Here is a 6,460-nt window from a genome sequence, read left to right as displayed (position 1 = left end):
AGGATTCATCTCCTTCAGCCTAACAGACAAGAACTAACCTGTGGTCCTGTTCAAAGACTAAAATATGTTTCCCCCCCAAGTTCTTTTTCTAAATAAAAGAGAGAGTAGGCTTACAAAGTGCACGACTGAAAAGCCTTTTCAAAGCTGTGTCACCGCAGAAATAACGCAAGCCCCCTCACTACCATGTTCCTCTCAGACCCACACCAAGTACATAGAACACATGCGCTCACCGATGCATTTGCACACTTTTACAGACACAAGTGCTTTTGCACACACAACACATACTTTTTCTCGCACACACACACACCATTAGACACATTATTGACACATTCAATCACACACCCAATCCCTCACATTTGAACAGCTTGCACACACATCACCCCATCCTTTTCCACTCAGCCATTCATTCTCTCACTCATCCTTTCATTACTGTAAACCTCTCTCTCTCTATCAATCCAGCTCAGCTCCTCCTGTGACATGCATATTTTATAGACAACCTTTCATTCCAATTCCAGCTTGGAACCCCAAGGGTGCATTCTGGGTAAAAGTCAGATCGTCGAGGCAAACATTTTCCTCCCAGCTGCCAAGAACTCAACAGGATACAGATTAAGCTTTCATCTATGTTAATGCTACCATTTACACTATCTTACAGAAGGTATACGGACCAAGTTATATACGTGTAAAATGTCACCTAGGTAAGGTAGATACCATAACATAAAATCTGATTTGAGGTATTGACCCAAAGACACCAATCAAGAATAGCAATAAAGAATGGCCGAATGATGGGTATGCAGTGGAATGAAGCGAAAATAACAAATCGATTACAATTTAGTTTTGGCCTCGGAGGAGATCAAGGAGCTAATTTGGAGAATTTTCTATCGACCCCGGACTTTTCCGTATCGTTTCAGAGTGAGGAGGCCAGTCTCTTGTGGTCGGGAAATGAAATCAGAAAGTCAAGGAGAAGAAGCATCAATGGCAGCATTGTTCTGCTGGAAAGTATATATTTATTTTCCGACAAATGTAACAACCGCTGGAATAACTTTCCGTCTTTAATGTCAACCTTTCCATTATTTCACATCCCTCCCTTCTCCTCCTCCACCCGACTCCTCTCCTCCATTTCATCTCTCGCTTTTTCGTTTCATTGAGAGAATCACTCTTTCACTCTTTCGTCCCTCCTTCTCCTACTGTACCTTCCGCTTTGTTTTTGTCTGCGTGTTTTCTTCCTGAGCTGAATGAACAGAAAGAACGTGAAAAGGTTTATGAGGTTGAAATGGGCTGCCTGATGCATCTATGACAGTGGAACCCCTCCAGAAAATGTACCACAAAGACACATAATAATAATGGGAACGGTGAATAAACTGTGCCCCCCCCTCCCCCCTCCCCTTATCCTCAGCTGTGAGGGGTAGAACGGGCCGCACAGACTAACTCTCCAGAGCGTTTCAGGTCTTCTGCTCTGTTTTCCTGGGTCCCACGGGTAGACACGTGGATCCTCCATGACATCATCCTGCCTCCATCCTCTAACAAGCTGCTGTGTTCCTGGGGGTGGCCCCAGGGGACAGGGGTTGCTAGGGACACACATGGGACATATAGGGGACATGGGGCTTTGGGGAATTCAATTTTTCAGATTCGGAAACTAACAAACACTCCCTAAGCCCCTGGAAGCTGGCTTCCATAAAACCCTCAGGAGTGGAAGCCCTATTTTTCTCCTTACCTTCCATCAAACACCTTTTGATTGGTTTCTTGACAGGAGATGATGTCATCGTGCATAGCCAGCTGACTTCTTTGCTATTGACTAACAGTCTTTACACGGCATAATGAAAATGTGCGCACAAACTCTGTGTTCAGTTTGCGATGAGTGCTCTTGAGTGTGTTATCGATCACAAAGCTAAGTGCTTTTGACATTCTCGGTTAATGGGAAATAATGCAAATAACTCAAGCAAGTTATTTTGCATCAAAACGGCAGTCGGGGGTCCTGGAGAAGGTCCAAAGGGAGATCATCACCATGTGACCTCTGTCTAAAACACATCCATTAAAAATTGACAATGACCGGCCATCTCTTTTTCCCTCTCTTTTTTTCTTCTCTCTGGAATAGTTCATTACCAGCCAAAAATGGCCTCAAGGACAGTTGGACCCACCAGCAACCTGCTGAAAGAGAAATTAAACTTTTTTTTTTCAATCAATATCAAACTGTGAGGAGAATAGAGGGCAGTGGGGGTGAGGGAAGGATACATCATGACATGACACCGTTCTCAGAGCTAGCGGGGCCAGGGGAGGTCGCTGACTCACTGGGGCCTGTTCCCTGCAAACTTTGGCCAAATACACCAGAACGCTAAATCAGCCCTTCTCACATCTGTCTTGGAATGACCTACAGAGAGCGAACAGAAATTACGGTTGGTAGTTAATTAATTCACCAACGGACATTGCTATTCAAGGACGCCCTTGTCAACAGTAAAAAAGAATCCCTTAGTGGGATAGGCAGTTTTTTCAGTAATATTTGCATCGGCTATCAATCAAAACCTTAACTAAACAAACACATAAATCTTTAAGATGTCGCAGTTTATATCCATCCTGTACTGGAGACACACCTAATTGCTTTCGCTTTCAATAGCGTAATGCTTCTTCAAGCATTACAGCATGTCTAGCATCCACATATCATGAAAGGTTTTTAGAGAGAGCCCCCTGTCAGCCTTGGGGCCTTCAAAGTAGCTCTACTCCAGTTTCCCTCTATCTGGTCCTCATTTACAGGTCTGATATGACACAATGTAACACAATATGCCATGTGATTACAGTCCTGGTGCTGTAATGACTGTAGAGTGATCCAATGGTAGGTGTGTGGAGAGGGAGGAGATGCACACAAGAACCACAAGGCCGCATCTTGAGTTTCGTACCGCAACCTTGAACTTCTGCCCCGACGTGGCTCCATGTAGCTGCCCCTGCTCTGCTTCCAGCTCGCTTCTGCCGCTTTGCTCCAGCCGACGCTGCTTCTCTCCAATCTCTCTTTCTTCTCACACCATGTCTGACCTCTCTCTCTCGCTCTGTTTCTCTCGCTCTCTCTCTCTCTGTTTCTCTCTCTCTCTGATTCTCAGTCCACCTGTATCTCAGTCTCCCTCTCACCCCTGTCTCTCCGTCCCTGGCATTTCGACCCCCTCTCTCCCTCCCCCCCCCCCCCCCCCCCTCCTCCCCCCCTCTCCCCTGTGTTCTCATTACCTGCCTGTCTCATCGTTCAGGAGAGCCGTGGCTCGGCCCCTGCTATCACAGCCAGCCACCAGACCCTCAACACTCATTTCCCATCAAGATACAATGGAGGACAAGAAAGAGGGAAAAAAAAGCCAGAAGTCAGAAGTACCTTCTGACTTCTTACAAGCTCGTTTTCACAGCCGAAGCAGGAGAAATGCTAATTTAACCGAAATCATTATTAGTGATTAGCGCCTTAGGCGCCGTGTGCTCCTTTTATTTTGCACAGTATCAGATATGATTGAATTTATTATCCAAAGTGAGACACATTATTGGAATCGATGGGTCTGACTGAGCTTCCGGCTGCAGACTGTGAAATTGACAGGTACAATACCATGACAGTCCTTACAAATGTACGTTTCGGAGCCGTGACCTCCAAATCAATTACAATGACAATTTTGGATGATGCATTCAAAGCGTTCTCCTGGAATGGAATGGTGTGGCGCCCGCCCCTGATTTGAAAGGACTGACAGAGCAAAGGACAACAGCAAAGACGATGAGATTTAGATTGGATTCACAAGTGAGAAACTGATGAACAGAACGTCAACAGGGGAGGTCTGACACAGACAGGAAGTCTAGCGTTTGTGTCCTCTCCACTTCACTTCCTATAGGTGGTAGATGATTCTATTTTTACAGTGTGCAATTTTTCCAACACATCCAGCCACACCACTTGTGTGGGAAGACACAGTTGGAGATAAACAGTGAGGGGTGGGGGGGGGGGGGATGACGTGATAGACTGAAAAGTATTCTTACAATTCTGACAGTGAACCCCAAGTATAGCTCAATCTGAATCACCCCACAGTCTAAAGATAGGATGCAGCTTCCATTAAAAAGCCCTTCATCAATGCCTCATTACTTTCTTTTTTCAAAAACTTTCTTTTTTCTTTTTTTGATCGATTGATTCAATCAGTGTCTGAAAAAGAAATTCGAATTCCCGCACATTATTAAGTCTGGGTGGTTTCGTCGTCATGAATGTATTTTAAGGCAGCTGTGGTGTTTCTTGACAATGATTTATCATGGCGGAAATGGAAAGTGATGCTGTCTCACTGACTCCACCGATGATCACTTACAGACGGAGCCTGTCACAGTGAATCATCGATAGAGAGGGAGAGGGGGGGCATATAGAGCAACAGACAGAACGTTAGGCAGGCAGCCAGATCAAGGACGGTTGTGAGAACAGACGAATGAGCAGACAGACAGACTGAGGGACAGATGAACAAACAGATGGGTAGGAAGATGGATGGACAAACAGACAGTGATTGAAATTAAGACAATTATGAAGGGCATGATGATCGGGGGAAAACCAATCGATCCATTTATTATTCATACAATTACAAATTAAGTAACAACTGTATAGAGATATTTCCGGAAAACACAAAACACAATCTTTCGTTATCCTGGTTTAGGTCAGTCTTTTCAATGTGAAGGAAACTGCACATTCTTGCTGCCAGCACAACTCAACTGCCAGTCCAACAACTGAGAATGTTTGGAAATGACGCCACCTGGTGAAAACGAGAGAAATTTAAAATACCATCTAGTTTTAGATGGTATTTTTTTCAAAATGTGATGAGCAGTCTACACAAGAACAGGATTCTGCTGACATCTGCTGGTGGCTTGATCCAACATCACTGGAGATTGTGTGTTCATAGTTTTTGCCCCAGGAGATCAGTCATGAGTAGTTAACGATTTTATCGGATAACAACTATGGGAAAGTAAATATTACTGAGAGGGGAAACAGAAGAGCGTTGGAAAAACAAGTTAGCTCGGTTATCTGTTAAATTTTACTTCACCTGTGTCCTGTTAATCTTACATTTAATCATTTAGGAGACACTCTTATCCAGAGCGATTTACAGTAAGTACAGGGTCATTCCCCCCGAGGCAAGTAAGGTGAAGTGCCTTACCCAAGGACACAACGTCATTTTGCACGGCCGGGAATCGAACTAGCAACCTTCGGATTACTAGCCCGATTCTCTAACCGCTCAGCCACCTGACTCCCTAAAAAATCTAGGCCACCGGGCAAATTTGTACTCTGGGGTATTATCTGGGGTTCTGCTGGGCCCCCTGTCTGACATGGGCCCTTAGAATCATCCTAATATTCCCCCCAATTACCCGTGGGTCAATGTACAGTACCAGTCAAAAGTTTGGACACATTGGGAAAATGTGTCCAAACTTTTGACTGGTACTGTATATTTTGACATTAATCTGGAAATAATCCGAAAGTTATGACCCCCTGGAGAGGATCTTTCTAAACCACGGACGGACCCTGACGAGCTCAGAACTGGACCCCCCGCAGTTCGCGTCTCATACAGGCATCGGGGTGGACGATGCAATCATATACTTTTGCTGCACAGATCCCTCTCTCACCTGGACAACCCTGGGAGCATTGTGAGGGTCTTCTTTTGAGGTTTCTCCGGTGCTTTCAACACCATTCAACTTTCACTGGAGGGGGCCGGAACGGACTGTCACCTGGCTGCATGGACCATTGACTACCTGACCACCAGACCACAGCACGTGAGGCTTTGTCACTGTGTGTCTGATGTGGAAGTCTGCAACACAAGGGCCCCTCAGGGAACTGTTTTCTCCCCTTTCCTCTTCACTCTGTACACATTAGACTTCAGAAACAACACGGACAACCGTCACATCCAGAAGTACTCTGATGACATAGCCATTGTGGGCTGTTTATCTGAAGGGAATGAGAAGGAATACAGGGAGCTCATCACTGACTTTGTTGACTTAACCACCAAAGTCGCCTGTACTTACTGAGGAGGCTGAGGTCCTTCGGAGTGTGCAGGACTTTTCCATGACACTGTAGTGCAAGGCCGTAGTCATGGAGTCAACATTGGGGGAGACGAATTACATTTTTTATAATAATTTCGGATAGCGTGCGTGGTTGCCTGTCGTACCGTAGCATATTAATATTTTTATATCAATATATTGGGGGGGACATTTTGACCAAATTTGAATATATATATCATGATTACAGCCTTGCTGTAGTGGCATCTGCAGTGTTTTACGCTGAGGTCTGCTGGGGGTGTGGTCTGCTGGGGGTGTGGTTTCCTGGGGGTGTGGTCTGCTACGGTTGTTGTCTACTGGCGGTGTGGTCAGCTGGGGGTGTGGTCTGCTGGGGGTGTGGTCTGCTGGGGGTGTGGTCTTCTGGGGGTGTGATGTGCTGGAGGTGTGGTCTGCTGGGGGTGTGGTCTGCTACGGGTGTTGTCTACTGGCGGTG

Source organism: Osmerus mordax, chromosome 14, assembly GCF_038355195.1.
Source record: "Osmerus mordax isolate fOsmMor3 chromosome 14, fOsmMor3.pri, whole genome shotgun sequence".
In the NCBI taxonomy this organism is placed as follows: Eukaryota; Metazoa; Chordata; class Actinopteri; order Osmeriformes; family Osmeridae; genus Osmerus; species Osmerus mordax.
The sequence above is the reverse complement of the archived record's forward strand: the minus strand, read 5'-3'. Positions refer to the sequence as shown.